The sequence below is a fragment of the Mus musculus genome, chromosome 3, assembly GCF_000001635.26.
Source record: "Mus musculus strain C57BL/6J chromosome 3, GRCm38.p6 C57BL/6J".
In the NCBI taxonomy this organism is placed as follows: Eukaryota; Metazoa; Chordata; class Mammalia; order Rodentia; family Muridae; genus Mus; species Mus musculus.
In genome coordinates, this window is record NC_000069.6 from 39,490,918 (window position 1) to 39,514,555 (window position 23,638).

At 37.5% G+C, this 23,638-nt stretch overlaps 1 long non-coding RNA gene across 2 annotated transcripts in view; it reads left to right on the plus strand.

The window, feature by feature from the left end:
* Positions 1 to 23,638, plus strand: part of Gm30063 — a 137,872-nt gene that overhangs the window by 30,138 nt on the left and 84,096 nt on the right. Inside the window, exon 3 of one of the 2 annotated variants that reach the window (XR_880797.2) lies at positions 14,069 to 14,347. The exons of the other annotated variant lie outside the window; for it this stretch is intronic. This is a non-coding gene — a long non-coding RNA (predicted gene, 30063). Of the gene's footprint in view, positions 1 to 14,068; positions 14,348 to 23,638 lie in introns of those variants that run through there. 2 annotated transcript variants of the gene reach the window in all.

A 23,638-nucleotide genomic window follows, 5' to 3' on the forward strand; every position in this document is an offset into this window, starting at 1 on the left:
CTAGAGAATTATTCAATCTTTCAGAAATAAGCTGAATTTTGTGGGGTGATCAAGAGCTAGGAGGAGAAGAATAGTCCTATGCTAGGTGTCTCTGCTTTGAAAACAATACTTCAGCCCAGAAATGTTAACCAGAACGAAATCTAGTAAACCATAGGAGCTATAGGCTGTGTGTCCATGCATTTGCATGTTACTGTGTGTCCTTCCTTAGCTAACTATTATGGAGAAGACAGGAGAAACATAGAAATAAATCCACAAGCTCAGAGAAACAACACACTTGACCTGGTAATACCCATCTTTCTCCAATTTAATTTCTTTAACTCAATGGCATCCATCTTGAAAATGCTTTTATAAGGCATAGACGGTTAGATTGTCAACATCTATTAACACTATACTCTGGAGATGTTTTTACAGATTTGCATGAATAGTCCTTAATTAAGGTAGAGTATTTGTCACATTCATTTCCAGCCTCCTTCAGTGTCAAGTACTCCACTAACCATGGTACATCATGCGAAAATAGGAGAACAGTAATGGGGCAAAATGGTCAGCTGAAATCTTTATATTGGCACACAATTCTATCCCTCCAATGTCTTTGTTGAAGTTTGGCAGCTTACAAAAAAAAAAAAAAAAAAAAAAAAAAAAAAAAAAAGCCTAGCATTGTTTGGCTTGATTTTGTGGAGGAAATTAAAAATTAAGGCACAAGTGTATGTTTAATTAAAAGAATGTGAAGAATACATCTTTAAAAAGGAGCTCAGAGTGATGACTCCTGTTCGAGAAATGATAGTGAACAAGCTCACTGGTACAAATGGGATAAAGGGTTCCACATAAAAACAAAACCAAGAACAAAACAAACAAAAAAGCTTCTCTTAATACCAAACAATACCAGGATATGTGGGAATCAGGCTGTCTCTAGGCTTGTTAATATACTGGTGGGTTCTGGAAAATTATTCTGAACATGATAACAAGCCTGTACCCGTCCCAGGATGAGCAGAATGAGGACAGGACAGAAAAAATAAATTGCCTGTTCCCTTATGAATTGCAGACTGCCCCCAAAGTACAAAATTTTATCCCCAAACTTGGACACTAGAATCAGGAGTTATGTAAAATTATAGCAACAACATTGGAATATAACATGCCAGTAATTCAATTTATCTCAAAATGAAATACAACTGCAACAACCCTGATGTGGACTCTAAATCTTTTCTTTGCAGGCCTGTTAGCTATAGAAACCCTTATATGTTAACAGAATATATTGTTTTCTTCTTCAGTTCGATTAGACACTTCGGGATGAAATTGCTGTCAGGGACAACAAACAAACAAAACCCCAAGATTTTAGTACCGAGAACAAATTCAGTCATTATTGTAGAGTTTAGTATTTTAGACTTTTTGGTGTAATGTAAATCACATATAACAATCCCCCACAGAGTTTTTATATTACAGCTCAATCATTTATGGCATGTCATATATCTCTGTAGCCCAAGCCAGGCAGAGGCAGGATGCTGAAGCATTGGACAGGCATCTTTTATGTCATGTTCTCAGCAGTAACCTCAGCCCTTCAGGGACGTAGCCCTGACTTCTGATAGGACCATTTGCTTACTTGTGGCACTAACAGAATTGAAATCGCTGGACTGCGTTCCCTGATGGCTGGGTTCTTTCAGTGGTGGAAATAGGATTTCCATCTGGGTTGTTGGATGTATAAATCTGCCTTTCTCACTTTTGGTTATTGGTGTTTTACAAATGTTTCTCTAGGAAATTTCCTATTTTGCTAGCCTATCTGGGAACTTATTAGCTTGAGCTATTAATATATAACTGAATGGCTTGTGAGATGGCTTAGAGAGTAATGGCACTTGTTGCCAACCCTGACCCCACATGGTAAAAGGTTATAACTGACACCTAGAGATGCTGTTCTGACCTCTACATACTTTCAGTGGCAAATACACTCATATCCACACTCACATATGCACACACACACACACACACACACACACACACACACAAACGTGCATGTATACACATGCACACAAAGGCACATATACACATACATACACATAGGAAAGAAAGACACCTCTAGTACCATTACTCTATTGATGTTTTGTTTCTTTGTTTATATTCATTTCTTTGACCTCACACTTAATAGAGACATTATTCATTTTCTGTTAGGAACCAATCTAGCTGAAGCCAGACATCATTCTGAAAGATACCAGCTTACTCTCAGAATCAACATGTAGAAATCTCGGAGCTACATCTAGACATAGATGGCCTGGGATTGTCCCATTTCCTTTTTGCGGGGGATTCTGGTGTTTCTGCATCTCAGCAAAGCTCATGGCACCATGTGCCTATGCAATTGTTGCTTCCAGTTACTCAGATGGCTGTGCTGTGGGTACGTCTTCTTCAGCTACCTTCTTCTAAATCATAACTCCATTCTCACTCACAACATCTCCTGGGGTATTGAATTGCATCCAATTTTCCTTGCACTAATGTTTTGCGACGTAACTTTAATCAATACTTTTCAAACCCTAGTTTGTTTGTTTTATTCACTTTACATCCTGGTGTCCATTCTCATGGTCCTCTCTCCTCCCCTTCTCCTCTGAGAGAATAGAGGGCCTCCTCTGAATAACCCTCACCTTGGCATGTCGAGGCTCTGTAGGGCTAGTCTCTTCTCCCACGGAGACCAGAAAAGACAACCAAATTAGGGAAATGGATTCCACAGACAGACAACAGCCTTTGGGACAGCCCCTGCTCTAGTCGTTCAGGACTCACATGAAGGCCAAGCTTCTCCCCTCCATCCCCTGTCCCTGCATTAATTGTAGGCAGGATAAAATTTGGGTTGAAATTGTTGTAGATAGGTTGGTGTCCCCATCGCTCCTCTGGGGTTCTTGCTTAGCTACAGGAGGTGGCCTATTTAGTTTCCATATCCTCAGTGCTGAGAGTCTTAACTAAGTTCACCCTCATTAATTCTTGGGAATCTCTCTTATCCCAAGGACTTTTAATAGCACATCCTGAAGATGCCCCTTACCGCCACCCCCTGACTGCTCCAGGTTTTAACTCATTCTCATGGACATCTGATCAGCTTTTCTGTCCTTCCCCACACCTGATCCTGAACTCTCCCATTCCATTCCCTATCCCCTCTCTACCCAGCTCCCTTCCTCCATCTGCATCCTATGACTATTTTACTCCCCTTCTCAATGAGATTCAAGCATTCTCTCTTGGGCCTTCCTTCTTATTTAGCTTCTTTGGGTCCGTGGAGTATAGAATGCGTATCCTGTGTTTTATGGCCAATATCCACTTATGAATGAGTACGTACCGTGCATGTCCTTTAGGTTTTGTGTTACCTATTCTCAAGTTCCACCCATTTGCCTACAAAATTCATGATGCTCTGTTTTTAATAGCTCAATAGTATCCCACTGTGCAGACATACCACATATTCTTTATCCATTCTTCAGCTGAGGGACATCAAGGTTGGTTCCAGTTCCTGGCTGTTATGGATAAAGCTGCTATGAACATAGTTGAGCAAGTGTCTTTGTGGAATAGTGGAGCATCTTTTGGTTATATGCCCAGGAGTGTATAACTGAAACTTGAGGCAGAAGAACTATTCCCAATTTTCTGAGAAACTGCCAAATTTATTTCTAAAGTGGTTGTACAATTTGCACTCCCACCCACGATGGAGGAATGTTCCCCTTCCTCCAACATCCTTGACAGCATGCGCTACTATTGGAGTTTTTGATCTTAGCCATTCTGTTAGGTTTAAGATGAAATCTCAGAGTCATTTTCATTTGCATTTCCCTGATGACTCAGAATTTTGAATATTTCTTTAACTGTTTCTCAGCATTCGAGATTCCTCTGTTGAGAATTCTCTGTTTAGCTCTGTACCCCGTTTTTAGTTGATTTATCTGGGTTGGTGGTGTTAAGCTTCTTGAATTCTTTACAAATTTTGGATAATAGCCCTCTGCCAGATATGGAGTTGGTGGAGATGCTTCCCCGATCTGTAGGCTGCCATTTTGCCCTATGGACAAAGGCCTCACAGAAGCTTTTCATTTTCATGAGGTCCCATCTATCAGTTGTTGATCTTAGAGCCTGAGTCACTGGTGTTCTGTTCAGGAAGTTGTCTCTTGTACTGAGTTCAAGGCTATCTCCCACTTTCTGTTCCAATAGATTTAGCATACTTGGTTTTACATTGAGATTTTTGATCCACTTGGACTTGAGTTACATGCAGGTTTATAAGCATGGATTGATTTGCGTTACTCTGCATGCAGAAATCCTGTTACACCAACATCATCTATTGAAGATTTCCATTTTATAATTTTGCTTTTTTTTGTCAAATGTCAAGTGTCCATAGGTGTGTGAGCTTATTTCAAGGTCTTCAATTCGATTTCACTGACCAATCTGACTGTTCCTACAAAAAATCATGCATGTTTTTATTACTACTGTTCTGTAGTACACCTTGAGGTCAGGGATGTACATATCTCCAGAAGTTCCTTTAGTGTTCAGGATTGTTTAACCTATCCTGGAGTTTTTATTTTTCCATATGAGACTGAGGATTTCTCTTTCAATGTCTGTAAAAATTATGTTGGAATTTTGATAGGGATTGTATTGAATCTGTAGACTGATCCTGCTAGACGTTTATTTCCTCTGCATGAATCCTGCTGATCCATGAGTATGGGAGATCTTTCCATCTTCTGATATTTATCTCAGTTTCTTTCTTCATTGACTTGAAGTTCTTTTCATGCAGGTCTTTCACTTGCTTGTTTAGAGTAATACCAAGGTATTTTATATTATTTATGCTTTATTGTAATGGGTGTTGTTTTCCTAATTTTTTCTTGGATCATTTATTATTTGTATAAAGGAGGGCTACTGATATTTTTGAGTTAGTTCTGTATCTACCTACTTTGCTGAAGGTGTTTATTAGCTGTAGGAGTTCTTGGGTAGACATTTTGCAATTGCTTATGTATACTATCAAATCATCAACAAATAGTGAAACCTTGACTTCTTCCTTTCCAATTTGCATCAATCTTGATCTTTTGTTGTCTAAATGCTCTAGCTAGAACTTTGAGTACTATGTTGAATGGATGTGGAGAGAGTGGGTAGCCTTACCTTGTCCCTGATTTTAATGGGATTGTTTTAAGTTTCCATCGATTTTGGAGTTCACTATTAGCTTGCTATATATTTCTTTTATTATGTTTAGGTATGCACCTTGTATACCTCATACTCTAAAACTTTTAACAAGAAGGAATATTAGATTTTGTCAAAGGCCTTTTCAGTATCTACTGAGATGATCATGCGATTTTTCTTTTATATTGTTTATATTGTGAATTATGTTTATGGATTTTCATATATTGAACCATCCCTGCAATCGTGGGATGAAGCCTAGATGATCCTGGTGATAATGATTTTTATGTGTTCCTAGATTTGGTTTGTGAGCATCTTATTGAGTATTTTTCCATCAATATTCATAAGAGAAATTGGTCTGAAATTCTCTCTTTGTTGAGTCTTTTTGTGGTTTAGGGTCAGAGTGACTGTGGCTTCATAGAATTAGTTTGGCACTGTTATGTTTCTATTTCATGGGATAGTTTGAGAAGTATTGGTGTTAGCTCTTCTTTGAAAGTCTGGTAGAATTGTGCACTAAAACTATCTGGCCCTGGGCTCTTTTTTGGAGAGGGGAGAGTTGGGAGACTTTTAATGACTACTTCTATCTCCCTAGAATGGACCCTAGTTTATTTATATATTTTGATATACTAACATTAAGAACCCTTTTAATTTGGTTCTTTATATATCAAAGTGTCTATGCCCCAAGTCATAGTTGTTAAGAGAATAGTCCATAAATAATATCATATTTGAACTCCGGATATCAGTCCCAAATATTTAAGAAAGCAGTTACTCCCAGACATGAACTCACTCATTTAAAAAGCTATACAGTGTTGTTCAATGCAGACTGTAATATTTTTAAAAAATAAGGCACAATGGGTGGTAGTGGTGCACGCCTTTAATCCCAGCACTTGGGAGGCAGAGGCGGGGGGATTTCTGAGTTCCAGGTCAACCTGGTCTACAAAGTGAGTTGCAGGACAGCCAGGGCTATACAGAGAAACCCTGACTCAAAAAAAAAAAAAAAAAAAAAAAAAAAAAAGGCTCAAGCTAAGAAAAGCAATATGACCAAGTTTTCAGATTCAAGAAAACTAACAGGAAGAGGTCGGCTCAAAATCAGTATGGTTATTTGATTTTCTTTTCATACAGTAAAAGAGAAAGAAATTAACACATTAGGGAATTAACATGGTTTCCACTAAAATAATGATTTTAATGTCTTTAAAATAATGCATTGTCATGAGTTTCAGAGTTTTTCATGCTGTTGGGATGTTGCTCCTGAAATTTGAGAGATCGGATTTACTATATCAATATATTTTAAAATTTGCATCCGATAAAATGTGAGTAAGACATGCAAGATGAAAATGAATACTTTGCCAATAAAATGTGGATTTTGGGCTATTTGAACTAAAGGTTAGGCCATGCAGGACAGAGACAAGACAAATGTTGGATTAAAAAAGATTTAATATTTTCTCCAGCATGTAAGTCCACACAAGAAGACTTATATACTCACTATGAACCTAGAGTTCTTCTCATTTATGGGATATCATCCCTAAGCAAACGCCCCCACCACATGCCCAGGACTGCTCACCCTTTTTAACAATCCATGGAATCGGAAGAGAAAAGGGAGTCATAGTGGCCGAGGTGCTTAAAGTGAGCAGGGAGGGTGTCTCTGCTAGTGATCCTGTGAGGTCATCTTTTTACAGGAGCCACAGAGAAAGCAAAAACAGATGGCAGATCTGCTTCTGAAGGCGAGGCCACATCAGAACTACTTAACATTCTGTCATAGGCAAAATACTGCATGCCATACAAGCCTTCCCATGAGGCTGCATTCCAGAATGCCACATATCTGGCTGGGAAAAAATATTTTATTATGACCTCTATTAAGATTTATTTAATTACCTCTATTAAGGTGAGAATTTTCTGTGTTACAGCAATTAACAGTTGGGTGAAAACCCAAATGATTAGGTGCTTATCTATTTAACATCTTCTTCTTTGCTTATCATTTATTTATTTTGGGGTGATTGATGCAAAAGAGTACTTAACTAACATTGTTTTTGTTTTTTTTTTTTTCCCTCCAAGATCATTCTAATTCACAGAGGCTTTGAAGCCTGAGGTGACCAGGAGTGACAAAAATTATTCCATCCTGTGCTTCAATTTTACATTTGAGTCAGATATTGTTGCCATCTAATCTACTGTTCTTTGGAATTCCTTGAAAGATAGACATTGACAGATGAATATAAAATAATTGATATATGAGGCTGGATTGATGCCTTAGCAATTAAGAGCAATAGCTCTTCTTACAGAGGACCAGGGTTTGGTTTCCAACTGCCATATGGTGGCTCCCAACTGTCCATAACCAAGTTCCAGGGGGCCCAGTGCCTTCTTGCTGCCTTTGATATCACTACATTGACATGATGTGTAGCCATATGTGGAAAACACCCATATACATGAAAGAAAAATAAATGAATCCTAAAAAATAGGCATAAATTTAAAAATCAGTCACCCTGAAGTTGAGTGTAGAAGTTCATCATTTTATGAGCACAATCAATCCTATATGTAGAAATATTATTTATTTTTACCATGAAATTGATATTCTTTGCTATTGTTTCATGTTAGTGACACACTTTTAAAAGTCATGAATATTTACATTAAATAACATTGTAATCCATAGTATTATGAATAATTTGTTATCCAACACACATATATATGCTCACACACACATACATGTATGCACACACACATGCACACACACATGCACATACACAGATATACACACACATGCACATACACAGACACACACACACATCAATATACACTGGCTCATATTAGCACAAGCTCCACACATTCATACATGCTGATGCACATTCAATGGGACAGTCCAGAAGCTATGTGATTTGTCAACTGAAAATTATCTGTTTGAGAGGTGGTTTGAGTCAGAACTTAAAGCCTGGACTCATGACTCCAAGCCCAGAACTGATGATTTCTGTATCCTTTAAATTTTCTTTTGTGTCCCCATGGCTCCATGTCTAATATCATCTCACAGGCAAGTCTGTCAGGTTATATGCAAACTACAAAGGATAGATGAGATTCTTGGGATTCAAGGCTGTATTCCTTCTCATATCCAGCCTACTTCTTTCAAGAAAACTGCATGGTTTATCTCAGCTCACACTGTGAGACGCATTGTATTGGGAATAAATTGACATCAAATGTAGCACATCTACCATTTTCATCTCAGCACTTCACATGATACATACTAACTTTAATAATGGAGTTGGAAAATGAAAATATTATATAATAAAATACAAATACAAATATCTGTGTTTTCTATCTTTATTCCATAATATAATCTTGAAATCTCTTCAGGCAACTAATCTCTTTTCTTGGATAAAGTTAATTAAGTAAATATATAAAAATTAAATCCACAATAGAAAAATTGCTAACTCCTCATCAAGGTAATAGACTATTTGTTAGAATAATGATTTTTTTATATTTACATAGTATCTTCCCTGTTTACTAATGTTCACTGTAAAGCCAAACATTTTCATTCCTCTCATCAGTAATTTATTAATTTAATAAATACAGTTTTTATGAATTCATATAGAATGAGCATTCAAGTATCAAAAGCATCTGATTAGTTGGGAGAGATTTTTGGTATTTATCCTCTATGTTTAATTGAATGAAAGTTTAAAAAGAAATTATATTCACAATAATAAAAATAATATTTTCATATAAACTAAAAACTTACATGAAACATACATAACATGTTATCATAGATTCAAATAGTAAATGCTGTAACACACACAGACACACACAGACACACACACACACACACACACACACACACACACACACACTATATTCCAATGTGGTATAATGGGTGCTTACCCTAACAGGTGTCAGTTCTTATTGACTGAAAAGTTTATAAAAGTATTAGTAAATAAATAAGATGAATGGTTGACTTGAATGCAAAATACAGAGAGGAACTGCATAGGATACATACATAAGATGTGATTTATATTACATCAAAAGATATCAGAAGCCATTTACAATGCTGGCTGATTTGTGGACTATGTCTATATTGTTTAGTCATATTCTGATATGTATGTCAGTATTAACCCCAAATTAGAATAAATAGGCTATGCCCTTTAAGATGCACAACATAATTATTTTGTTCTGTTTTATGTTTTCATCTCTAGAAGTCTCTACAATACAGTAAGACTTCATGTTACATTAGATTGTTATTTTTACTCAATCCCTGCCTCTGTTCCTGTGGAGCAAAGGAAAGCCGAGCCTTAACGAAGTAACTAACGCCTTTCCTGGTGAATGTTTGTGTACTAACTGGGGCATGCATGGCTGCATTTCATCATGTTTGAGACTTTAAAGAATTGCACAAGTTTGTAGTGGGTTCCTCCCCAGTGCCACATCAATCTCAGCAAAGCCATCAGAGTCGCTGCTTTTTTGGGACACGAGAAACTGACATTTTTAGAACCAGAAATGAGAAGTTCAGAAAATAAATTTCCATTTGACAAAAATGACTATTAAGTTAGGCTTTAAGACTTAAATCATGTGGAAGCAATTTTTACAGTAAGCAACATTCACTCTGGAATGTCAGACATGCTTCATTCAGACCACAGGCCATTATTGCTTGTAAAAATTTAAAACATTTACTGAGTTACTTTATGATCAAATTAAGGCAATTTAAAATCTTGTTAGTATTGTTAAGGTCATCTTATTATGGGTTGAGAAATAATATGCCCAGAAAAAATGTGTTACCAGAACAGTCATTTCTGTTTAATGAAATGTATGTTTAGGATCCAGGTGATTTCAGTAAAAATTTCAGGAACCGCATATGGTTTCAAATTCTCTGTATCATTGTGCATAGAAATTACCGATGCTATATCTTATCTTGTTGTAAGTAGCTGGTCTGAAAGGCCTGGCATGAAGCTGAATCATTGTAGCGCCCTGGTGATTTGAATAGGTATGGACCCCATAAACCCATGTGCTTGAATGCTTGGCCATAAGGAGTGGGATTGTTAGGAGGTGTGGCCTTGTTGGAGCAGTTGGAGCCTTGCTGGAGGAAGTGCACCACTGTGTGAATGGGCTTTGAAGTCTCCTATGCTCAACAATGCCCAACATGGAACACAGTCTCTCTTTGCTGTCTGGGCGTCTCAGCTCCATTTCCAACACTATGATGGCCTGTATTCTGCCATGTTTCTTCATGATGATAATGAACTAAACCTCAGAAACTGCAAGCCAGTCCAGGTTAAATGGTGTCCTTTATAAGACTTATCTTGGTTATGATATCCCTTCACAGCAATAAAACCTTAACCAAGACAAGTGTGATTTGGTTTTCTTAAGATCCTCCCATAGACTCATGGCTGTAAACCAGTTTCTAGTCAGTGCAGAACAGGAGTACATCTGCAAGGGATGCTGATAGGAAAGGTTGCTGCTCTGAATGCTGAGTGGGTTGTCACATCAGATCCTCTCAAGCATCTCCTTAGGAATGAAGCAGAGTGCTTTGTGTGAGTTATGTTTCATGCAGAGGCTGCAGAGCAGAGTGCCAATGTGTACATTGATGGAAACATTATCGCAAGTGCTACTGATAGCCAAATGGGTTCTTGCATCTGTGGCTGTGTTTACTGCCTTTTCCAGCATGATTTAATGGATTTTTAAAATGCACTTTTTGGTTCCTTTGCTCTTGTTAAACGGAAAGTGCAATTTTCATGTTCTTCTAGTTGCAGTTGGTAGACACCCTCATGTAATAATCCTACAGCTTCCCTGCATTGAAACTATCTTTAGACAAAACCTATTCCATGAGTCTCTCTGCATTTAGGATTGATGGGAGAAATAAAGATAAATGGAAATGTGCATTTAGCCCTTAAGACTTTTGTGTTATTGCGAAAATGACCCTGTGGTAAGTAGCCCCAGGCCTTCTGAGATTCACTGAAAGTAGAAACTGCATAGCAATATAGAAGGTATATAAATCCATCAAATGATAGAGCACATTTTTTTATTCATTCAGTGTGCAGTTGTTGAAGGCAGTAGTTTGCTAGGATAAGGATCAGAGAAGAGAATCCACTTGAGACCAGATCTTGTGAGTTCCATCTGCAGAGGATAATCTACAGTGTCTGATATAAGACAATTTGCATAAAGAAATTACAAGTTTGTTTTCTCAGCTGCTGTAACTTCATTATAATTAACTGATTCTCAAAATAATGGAAAATCAAAAAATAAGCTATGCCACTAAATTTATGTAGCACAATGCTTTCTGTGTTCAAATACTGTATGTTTTATTCTCTGTGATGGCACTTGACTGAAATGGCAGAAATGAATGAAAACAGTAATTATAGAAATTACAAGCACAACCTCCCAGAGAACTCCTGAACGAGCAAATGAGCGGTATGTGGGAGGAGGGGGCACATCCTTTGGTTAATGTGAGAAAAAGCTGGTTTTTATAAAGAATAATTTTCTATGGGCAAAGCTCTCTGTCCAGGACAGAGGCTTGGCCCTCCTCTCTGCTTCCAGGATGGCAGTGGCTTCACATCCTGTGCCTTAATGTTACCTCCCTCTCTTCTATTTTGTTCTTTCACATCCAAGGGCACCTTCTAAACACTGAGTTTTGTCTCATTGAGCTTAGGCACGAATGTTTCCTTGGAATGACTGACTCAAGGGCAGAGTCCAAACCCTTCTCTTTGGCCATAAGGTACTTTCTCCCAAGACTCAACACCAAGACCAGTTCAATACTCATTGTGTCCATGAGTCTTAAAAACACACATATACCTACTGCACACACAGAGGCACATACAAATCATGAATACTGCACACACATATTACAGACATACTGTATGATGTGCTGCACACATAATAAACATAGTACATATATATTCATAAACACTACATAAAATATATATAATACACACTGTAGTTACATACCTACATACATATATGCACTACATAAACAAACACACTTTACACACCACACACAACATACAAACACACTGTACATACATACTCTATACACATCACAATGTATGTATATATGCACTACATAAACAAACACACTTTACACATCACACACAACAAACACACTGTACATACACACTCTATACACATCACAATATATGTATATACTACATATATACATACATGCATACATAGACTCACTACACACACATCAACCTGCTTCACACACTACAAATACACACTGAACACACAACATAAAAATATACTCCACAAAACACTCCACACTTACACACTATACACTTATGCACACATTAAACCTATGCATACATATATTTACATGTGGATATATATGCACAGAACTTGCACACGCTATACACAGACAGAAAGTATATACACAAAGAATGCACACACTAAACACATAATGTACAGGCAATGACTTCAGGGCTGCTTCTGAGAACCAGAGTTCTTAGTGTAATTGATGCAGAAGATCATCTTAGTCTTCACCTTTGTAATGATGACCAACAGTGCTGTTCCCATTAAGATGGCCCAGCATGCCTCAAAAGGGCAGAAGTGTTTGGTTTAGTCTGTAGAACTTTGTATTTATCCTTTTACATAGAGATACAACCCATCTGTTACCAAAAGTTTTGTATGTTGCTATGTACCCTTCAAGATTTATGGTTTCTCTCCATGACTGTGGGCCTTGTATGAAAGGACCATATTTTACTCAGTTCTTTATAACATTCATGTTGTTCTAAGTCACATATGATTTGTGTAATTTGGTATCCCTACTTAACCATAAATCAAATGGCCCAAGCTTGTGCTTTATCATAATAATTTGATTACTGCAACTTTAAAATAAACCCCAATGCCTAGTGTTTCAGTTTCAATGGCTTTGTCATCAGGGCTATTATAAACCATAGTATTTTATATTTCCACATTAATTTTAAAATCGGCTTCTCAGTTTTCTCAGAAATCAACCTGTGATTTTTGGCAGAGACACTGGTCCCTTCTCAGACAGACTCAAGTGAGTAGACACCTTTCCTGTGGCATTTCCAAAGGTCTCTACCTTAACTATTAAATGTTGCTGAATTTATGGAAGACTGCATCTGCTTGATATATTTTTGTAGATACTGTATGTTTTCTCTGACCCTTTTAGAGTAGTTCATGAAAACATAGTTACTTATGCAGTTTTTCTGTAAACAACTTTACTGAATTCACTTATCAATACCTGTAGTGTTTTTCCTGTACATCCCGATAGATTCTTGAAATTTGCTTTCTTCCTTTGTGTACATTACATTGTCTGTCCTTTGTCACCCTCAGTTGTATCAAAAATAATTCAATGCGGCAAATATCATTCACTCTGTCCACAGTAGTTAATATTGTACTGTGATAATTTTTAAGTGGAGAAAATGTGTCAATTAACAGCTTACACATATCTGTAAGCAATTTAGCCCAATCTAATATTCTTATACATCCATTTACTGAGTTTGTTTTACAATTTAAATACAGTAAATAGTAAAGTAGTATACATATTTCATTACATTGTTGTAGGAGAACTTTAAAAAAACAATAAAATGCCCACAATAACTTCCCTGCATAGGTCTATTTGCCATTAAACAATTCACATGTTGATCAGTGCACACACCTGTGGTGCACTTGACATACGAGAAGTTCCTCCTGGCTTTACCACCCAACTCAGAGTCTCCACCCTGTCCAACTATACACACAAGTCCTCTTATTCTCCTTATACATTCCACTCTTTGTAAATGCAAAAACAAAAACAAAAAAAACAAAACAAAACAAACACAGCAAAACCTATGTATTCATGCAGAATACACTGGCCATGTGATCTGAGATTAAGTTTTATCATTGATTTAATTAGATGATTTAATTACTTCTCAATGATGATTAGTTGTCTTATCACAAAGATCTTTCAGAGTATATTCACTAATGTACATTGAGACTTGTTTCCTGTTTGTTTATTTTTAAACAATCCTGGTTTTGTTTCGTTATTTTGTTTTATTTTCAGGCAAAAACCACAGTGTAATCTTTGTTGGCCTGAAACATGCTGTGTGGAACAGGCTGACCTCAAACTTGCAGTAATTCTCCTGTCTTGGTGTCCAAGCCTGCACTGGCACACTGGAGCAAGCTTCTTGGCAGTGCTTCATGAGTCATGTCCCCAGAACTATTTGTTCTTCTCAGTAGGTGAGTGAATCTCAATGGCTGCCTGACCTAGTGCACAGGTGCTGTTGTTGGAAGAACATATTTTACAATACGCACTTGGTTTCTCTCCCACAATATAAGCTGTTGGTCCCAAATTCTCAGTAGACTCTAGACAGACTTCTCATCATCAGCTTTAGCTATCAAAAGGAGTATGTGCTGGGTTTTTTATGCCCCTCAATATTGGCTTACAAAGTGCTATGGTTTGCCCTGTGTAAAAGTAATTTGATTTGACGGAGTAATAATACTGTCTCAGAGGATTGCTGTTGAATAAGCTCACCCTTCTAGCTCTTTCTAAATTCTGTTTGGCTGGTTGAACTTAGCTGTTCTGGCTCAAACTTCTCTTTAAGATGACTGATTCAATCTGGCTTCTCTTGATTTCTCACTGAATTGCTCTGCAATGGAAATTTGTTCTAATTTTCTGGTTCCTTCTCATGCTCTGGCTTCATGTGCCATTGGTGACCTGCACTGAACTGTATGAAGCTATGGAAGAACTCAACTCCACTGCACTGCACTCACTGCAATGTCTCCTACCTTACCAACTCCCAACTCACCTTACCAAACTCAACTGAATTGAATGAATGGACTCTCTCCCTGTTCTTAAATAGGTTTTCTCCTGAAAGTTGGGAATATCCTATCTCAGACTCAATTGGTCAAATCTTTCTCTGATTCATCACTTAGTGTGCTGCTCATTTCGATGGCATTCTTTGAGATTAAAAGTGTGTACCTAAGGATTCTAGCCAAAGGGATTAACAATGTGTACTAGGGCATGTATGCATTTTTGCCAGATCACAAAGACCTTGTAGGTCCAGCCATATGGTTGGATTAAAATTTCTCTACAGTCCTGTTCCACCACCCTACATAAAATGCCATACTCTATATATGATGGATCATTTTATCATTATACACATTGTATTTCTGCTGTTAAAAGACCAGTGCCCCACACAATGCTCCGTACCAAGACACTTGTTTTATGGCCATTTCTCTAGTATCTGGTCTTGTCATTTATTTTCTGTTTTTTAATGAGAATTTTTATTTTAGTTTGTTTGAATTTGGGGCTACTATCTACTTTATGACTATATATGGGGAAATGTTTAATGCATCTTATCTCAGAAATCTTCACATACTCTTGGCTGTAATAGCTAATGTGAAGTGTCTTACTGACTGGACCCAGAGCTCTGTAGAAATACTGCCCAATATTCCTATAATGATTATCACGAGTTAGTGGACCAAATAAAACAGATTTCCCTCCTTATGTAGGGAGGAACAGTCCAGGACAATGCAGGCAGAGGAAGAGTGAGTTTTCTCTCCACTAAGCAATGTGAGCCACAGTAATCTCCTCCCCACAGACAGGGGCATCTGATTCCTGATTCCGACTTGAAAAGGCCATTGGCATGGTCCTGTCTTCCTGCTACAGGTAGGCTCTATAATTTCCCTCTCCTTACTTCAGGCATTTCATCTAAGGTTCCTCCCTTTGAGTCCTGAGAGTCTCTCACCACCCAGGTCTCTGGTGCATTCTGTAGGGTCCCCCCAACCTCCTATCTCCCGAGGTTGTCGGTTTCAATTCTCTCTTCTGGCCCTCAGGGCTTCAGTCCTTTTCCCTCACCTATTACCCCCACTACCCCCCATCCCATCTACTTTCTCCCCTCCCCGGTTCTTTCCCTCACCCCTTGTGGTTGCTTTCTTCTCTGTCTTTCTAAAGTGGGACTGAGGTGTTCTCATTTGGTCACTTCAGCTTGTTTAGCTTTGTGAGTTCTGTGGACTGTATCTTGAGTATTCTGTACTTTTTTTTTTTTAACTAATATCCACTTATTAGTGAGGACATACCATGCATGTCCTATTGGGTCTGTCTGAATTACCTCACTCAGAATGATATTTTCTAGTTCAATCCATTTGCCTGTAAAACTTGGGATGTCCTCATTCTTAATAGCTGAGTAATAGTCCATTGTGTAAATGAACCATATTTTCTGTATTCATTCTTCTGTTGTGGGACATCTATCTAGGTTGTTTCCAGATTCTGGCTATCACAAATAAGGTCTTTTATTGTTAAAAATTGTTTTTGCTATTCTGGGTTTTTTGCCTTTCCAGATGAATTTGAGAATTGCTCTTTCCATGTCTTTGAAGGATTTTGTTGGGATTTTGGTGGGGATTGCATTGAATCTATAGATTGCCTTTGGTAGGATGGCCATTTTTAGTATGTTAATTATGCCAATCCATGAGCATGGGGGATATCTCCATTTTCTTCTGGCTATTATGAAGGAAATTGTTTCCCTAATATCTTTCTCAGCCTGTTTATCCTTTGTATAAAGGAAGGCTACTGATTTATTTGAGTTAATTTTATATCTGGCTACTTTGCTGAAGATGTTTATCAGCTGGAGAAGTTCTCTGGTAGAATTTTTGGGGTCACTTAGGTATACTATCAATTCATCTGCAAATAGTGATACCTTTATTTCTTCTTTACCAATTTGTATATACTTGATCTATTTTTGTTGTCTTATTGTTCTAGGTGGCACTGAATAAAAATGGGGAGAGTGGCCACCCTTGTCTTGTCTCCAAGTTCAGTGGGATTGCATCAAGTATGTCTTCATTTAATATTAGTAATTGGTTTGCAGTAAATTGTTTTTATTATGTTTAGGTATGGGCCTTGAATTCCTCATCTCTCCAATACTTTTAACATGAAGGGGTCTTGTATTTTGTCAAATGCTTTTCTGCATCTAAGCAGATGATCATATGATTTTTTCCTTTGAGTTTGTTTATATAGTGGTTTACATTAATGGATTTTCATATATTAAACCAACCTTGGATCCCTGGGATGAAACCTACTTGATCGCAGTGAATGATGGTTTTGATGTGTTCTTGGATTCATTTTGCAAGAATTTTATTGAGTATTTTTGCATCAATATTCATAAGTAAGATTGGTCTGAAGTTCTCTTTTGGTTGGGTCCTTTTTTTTGGTTTAGGTATCAGAGTAACTGTGGCTTCATAGAATGAGTTGGGTAGTATTCCTTCTGTTTCTATTTTATGGAATAGTTCAAGGAAAGTTGGTATTGGGTCTTCATTGAATGTCTGGTAGAATTCTGCACTAAACCCATCTGGCCCTGGGCTTTGTTTGGTTGGGAGGGTTTTAATGACTTTTTCTATTTCTTTGTATGATATGGGCCTGCTTAGATAGTTTATATGCTCTTGATTTAACTTTGGTATATGGCATCTGTTTAGAAAACCATCCATTTCATCTAGATTTTCCAGTTTTGTTGAGTATAGTCTTTAATAGAGGGATCTGATGATTTTTTTCAAATTTCTGTTATGTCCCCTTTTCATTTTTGATTTTATTAATTTGGATACTGCCTCGTGGCCCTTTATTTTGACTAGGGGTTTATCTATCTTGTTGATTCTTTCCAAGAACCAGCTTTTGGTTTTGCTGATTCTTTGTATTGTTTCTATTTAGTTGGTTTCAGCCCTGAGTTTGAATACTTCCTGCCTTCTACTCCTATTGGGTAAATTTGCTTCTTTTTATTCTAGAGCTCTCAGGTTTGCTGTTAAGTTGTTAGTGTAAGATCTCACCAGCTTCTTTACCAGAGCACTTAGTGCTATGAACTTTCCTCTTAGAACTGCTTTCATTGTGTCCCATAAGTTTGGGTACAATGTGCCATTTTCATTAAATTTCAGGATGTCTTTCATTTCTTTTTTTATTTCTTCCCTGACCAAGTTATCATTGAGTAAAGACATTTTCAGTTTCCACCTGTATGTGGGCTTTCTGTAGTTTTTGCTGTTATTGAAGACCAGCATTAGGCCATGGTGATCTGATAGAATGCATGGTATTATTTCAATCTTCTTGTATCTGTTGAGGGTTGGTTTTTGACCAATTATATGTTCGATTTTGGAGAAAATACCAGGAGGTGCTGAGAAGAAGGTGTATTCTTTTGTTTTAGGGTGAAGTGTTCTGTAGATATCTATTAAATCCATTTGATTCATAACCTCTCTTAATTCCACTGTGTCTCTGTTTAGTTTCTGTTTCAATGACTTGTTCATTGGTGAGAGCAGGGTGTTGAAATCTTCCACTATTATTTGTGGGGTTCAATGTATGTTTTGAACTTTAGTAGAATTTCTTTTATGAATTTGGGTGCTCTTGCATTTGGGGCATAGATGTTCAGAATTGAGACTTTCTCTTGGTGAATTTTCCCCTTGATGAATATGAAGTGTTCTTCTTCATCATGCTTGATAACTTTTTGTTGAAAGTCTACTTTATTGGATATTAGGATGGAAACTTCTGCTTGTTTCCTGGGACCATTTGCTTGGAAGACCTTTTTCCATCCTTTTACTCTGATATAGTTCTTATCTTTGCTGTTGATGTATGTTTATTGTATGCAGCAAAATGCTGCGTCTTGTGTGTATATCCAGACTGTTATCTTATGCCTTTTTATAGGTGAATTGAGTCCATTAATATTGAGAGATATCAAAGAGATATGACTGTTATGGCTCTCTGCTTTTGACTTTGTTGTGAGATGCTTAATATCTTGTCTTTTCTTTGGTGCAGGTATCTTCCTTGTGTCTGAGTTTTCCTTCCAGGATCCTCTGTAGGGCTGGATTGGTAGATAGATAATGTTTGAATTTGGTTTTGTCCTGCAATGTTTTGGTTTCTCCATTTATGTTGATTGAAAGTTTTGCTGGGTATAGTAGTCTGGGCTGGCATTTGTTTTCTTTTAGAGTTTGCATGACCTCTGACCAGGTTCTTCTGGCTTTCATAGTCTCTGTTGTGATGTCTGGTGTAATTCTGATAGGTCTACCCTTGTATACTACTTGCAGCTTTTAATATTCTTTCTTTGCTCTGTGTATTTAGTGTTTTGATAATTATGTGATAAGAAGATTTTCTTTTCTGTCCCATTTACTTGGTGTTCTATAGGTTTCTTGTACCTTTATGTCCATCTCTTTCTTTAGCTCGGGAAAGTTTTCTTCTATGGTTTCCTTGAAGACATTTTCAGATACTTTCTGCTAGGAATCTTTGTTCTCCTCTATTCCAATTATCCTTAGATTTGATCTTTTCATTGTGTCCTGAATTTCCTGGATGTTTTGGGTTAGGAGTTTTTTATGTTTTGAATTTTCTTTCACATTTGTGTCAATGTTTTCTATTGTATCTTCTACACCTGAGATTCTCTCTTCTATTTCTTGTATCCTGTTGTCAATACTTACATCTGTAATTCCTGACCACTTTCCTAGGTCTTCCATTTCTAGTTTTTCCTTCATTTGTGTGTATGTGTGTGTGTTTCTACTTCCACTTTTAGATCTTGGATCACTTTATTCAATTCCTTCACCTGTTTACCCATGTTTTCCTGGATATCTTTCAGTGAGTTGTTGATATCCTCCTTAAAGAACTATATTATCTTTATGAGATCAGATTTTAGGACAGATTCCTGATTTTCAGGTGTCTTGGTGTATTCAGGGCTTGCTGTGTTGGGAGAACTGGGTTCTGATGATGCCCACATACTTTGGCTTCCCTTGCTTATGGTCTTGTGTTTGCCTTTTGCCATCAGGATATCCCTGGTGTTTGTTGATCTCGGGTAGGCTTGAGGCCCTGGATGTATCTGACAACCTGTGGGGCCTTCCAACTGGGGGCTCTTCATAGGTGCAGAGAAGCCACTGCCCTGGCTGCAGTAGCATCCTGGGAGGCCTTTAGACTGTTGGGTCTTCAGTGGAGTAGTCAAACTGTTGTCCAACTGTGCTGAGTGCAGCTGATCTGCAAGTGCTCTGAGAGCAGAAGGTTGTCAACTTCTCAACTGCTCTGATTACAGGCGAACCAACTGCTTGTAGTGCAGGGGGTCCTCAAGGTTGTATCAGGTTATGGAGTCTTCACAGGAATGGGCCAACTAGGAGTCTGCCCCAGCAACAAGGATAAGGCAGAAGGGGTAGAAGGGACGGAAGAAAAAGGAGTGGTTTTCTGGAGGGAAAGGGTTTTTGGTGGGCGATTGATCCCAAGTACACCAGCATCAGCTCTGGGATTGGGGGAGTTGGGGTTTAAGGGGGTTTCTTACCAACTGCTCTGAGTGTAGGGCGTCCTCTAGGATGGGTTGAGATATGGAGTCTTCATGGGAGCAGACCAACTAGGTGTCTGCCCCAGAAGCAAGGACCAGGCAGACTAGAAATAACATTATTTTGTCAACACTTAAATATTCATTATCCAGGGAATGTCTGACCTTTTAATGTATTAAATTTTTCCTTTTACTGAAAATAGATTCTTTTCTTATATGATCTATCCATTAGTTTCCCTTCTGTCTACTCCTCCCAGTCTTATAAACTTTCTCTCACATCCAGATTCACTCTCTTTCTGTTTCTTATTAGAATAGACTTCTAAGAGATAACAACAAAATGTAACAAAGTAAAATACAATAAGGCAAAACAAAAGCCATCACACTGAATTTGGGCAAGAAAAACTAACAGAAGCAAAAGAATCAAAGAGAATGTACAAGAATGAGATCCACTCATTCATGCACTTGGGAGTCCCATAAAAATACTAAACTGAAGAATATATAATATATATGCATAGGATCTGGTACATACGAGTATAATTGGTTGCTGCTTCAGTCTCTTAATTTATATGATCTTTGCTAAGCTGAATTACGAAGACAATCTTCTGATGTCTTCTCTGCCCTCTGGTTTAAATACTCTTCCTGTTTCTTCTTCCATGGGGTTCTCTGGGCTCTGACGGGAGGAATTTGATGGAGGCATCCCATTTAGAGCTGTGCTGTCCAAGGTCTCTCCTCTGTCTCTCTCTCTGTCTCTCTCTGTGTCTCTGTGTCTCTGCCTCTTTCTCTCTCTGCACAAAATGTCTGGCTGTTGGCCTCTTTATTTCCACATGCTGGAGGAAATAATCTTCTCTGATGATGGTTGAATAATGTACTTATCTATGAGTATAGCAGAATATCATTAGGAGTCCTTTTATCACTACTTTTAAAAAGATAAGTAATATTTTTTATTACCCTAGGTCTCTGGGATATCTAGCCTCTGGTTCTTGTTCACCCAAGCTGTGTTCTATTCTGTGGAGTGAGCCTTAAGCCAAATCTGATATTATTTAGATATTCCCATAATTTTTCTGCCACAATTGCCCTAGCAAATCCTTAAAGAAAGAAATTGAAGTAAAATATCAGAAAATGAAAAGATTTCCCAGGCTCATGAATTTGTAAGATTAGCCTAGTAATAATGACCTAGTTGGAGACTTGATGCCCCAACCCCATCTTGTCACTATTATTACTGCATATACACATAAAAATAAAGTCATTTTTTAAAAAAAAAATTCCAACACAATTACTTGGGGGTTTTGAAAGGACAATTTTCAGCTTCATAAATGTACAGAAAAAAAATCAAGATAGCAAAACCAATCCTAAACAATAAAAAAACTGCCAAAGATATCACCACTACTAATTTTTAGGTTGTACTACAAAGCTATAGCAATAGCACCAGCATAATATTGATAGAAAAATAGACACATCGATCAGGAGAATAAAACTGAAAGATCTATACATAAATTAATCCAACCATGGAAAGCTGATTTAGAAAATCAGGAAAACACATTATAAAAAAAACACAACATCTTCAATAAATGGTGCTGCTCAAACTGAGTGTCTGCATAAAGGAGAATACAAATAGATTCCTGAACAAAACTCAAGTCCAAATGGATCTCAGACACAAATCCAGATACACTGAACCTGATAGAAGAAAAAATATAAAATAGCCTTGAACTCATTGACACAGAAAAAATCCTTTTCAATAGAACACAATTAGAGCAGACACTAAGATGATCAATTAATAAACAGGACCTCATGAAACTGAAAAGCTTCTGTATGGCAAAGGACACTGTCAATAGGACAAAACAGCAGCCTACAAAATGAGAAATGATTTTTACCAAGTACATGTCTGATAAAAAAATAATATCCAAAATGTATTATCCAAATAAGATCCAAGAGAAATCAAGAAGTTAGATATCAAAAAGCCAGCAAAATAGTCCAATCAAATATGGGATATAAGTTTGAACAGATAATTTTCAAAAGAGGAATCTCAAATGAGGAATTAAAGGAACTGACAATTAAAGGAATGTCCAGAATCTTTAGCCATCAGGGAAATGCAAGTAAAAACTACTTTGAGGTTTCATCATATGTCTATAAGAATAAGTAAGAGTGATAGCTCATGATAGCAAGGATATGGAATAAGGCAAGTACTCATTCATTGCTGATGGGAGTACAAAATTTAGTTACTATAGAAGTCAGTGTGATGGTTCCTCTGAATGAAGGGAATCAATATACTCCAAGATCCCACTATACCATTCTTAATTGTACACTCAGGGGATTCTTCATTTTATCACTAGGACACTTTCTCAACCATGTACATTGCTCTTTATTCATAATATCCAGAAATTGGAAACAACTTAGGTGTTCTTCGACAGAAGAAGGGCTAAAGAGAATGTGGTACATTTACATAATGGATGGAGTATTACTTAGCTGTTAAAAAAATGCTATCATGAAATTCATAGGCAGATGGAAGGAACTACAAATAAATCATCCTGAGTGAGGTAGTCCAGATTCGGAAAGATAAATTTGATATGTAGTCACTTACATGTGTATATTATCCAAGAAGTAAAAGATAACCAAGCTACAATCTACCTAGAGTATAGAGAAAGGGACTAGACAGTATGCACTGATCTCCATGAGAGTGGGAAATAAAATCCATCTTATAGGTTAACTAGGATAGGTGGATGGGAACAGGAGGATCAAGTGGGGAACAGGAGGATAGATGAAACTGAGGGGGTCATTTGTGGAGAGAGAATAGAACTCAGAGGATTTGGAAGCATGCTATCGAAACCCAGTGCAATGGAAACTTCCTAAACTGTATGAAGGCAATCCTAATGAAGCCTCCAAATAATGGGAGACAAAGCACCAACTGGCCATCTCTTGTTACCAAATGAAACTTCCAGGATCAGGACTGGGTTATATCCATTTGAGTTGCTGACCAAAGAGATCCCATGGAAATTCCCAAACAACTGAGACTATTGCCAAGACAATGGTTGCTCTCCACAAACTGACAGTGGGGTACAACTACAGAGGACAAAACCCAGAGATCTCATTGTACATGGACAGATTTAGCTGATACCTACAAAGAAATCCTGTGAAGGCTAAATGGATACCCCCAGGGTAGAGGAATTGGAGTGCAGGGAGGTGGGAGTGGGTGGGTGGGTAAGGTAGGGGAACACCCTCATAGAAGTAGGGGAAAATGGATAGTATAGGGGGACTGGGAAAGGAGCTAACATTTGACATGTAAATAAAGAAAATATTCACTAAAAAATTTAAAAAACAAAACAAATAATCAAATAAAAACTGGAGTACAAATCTAAACA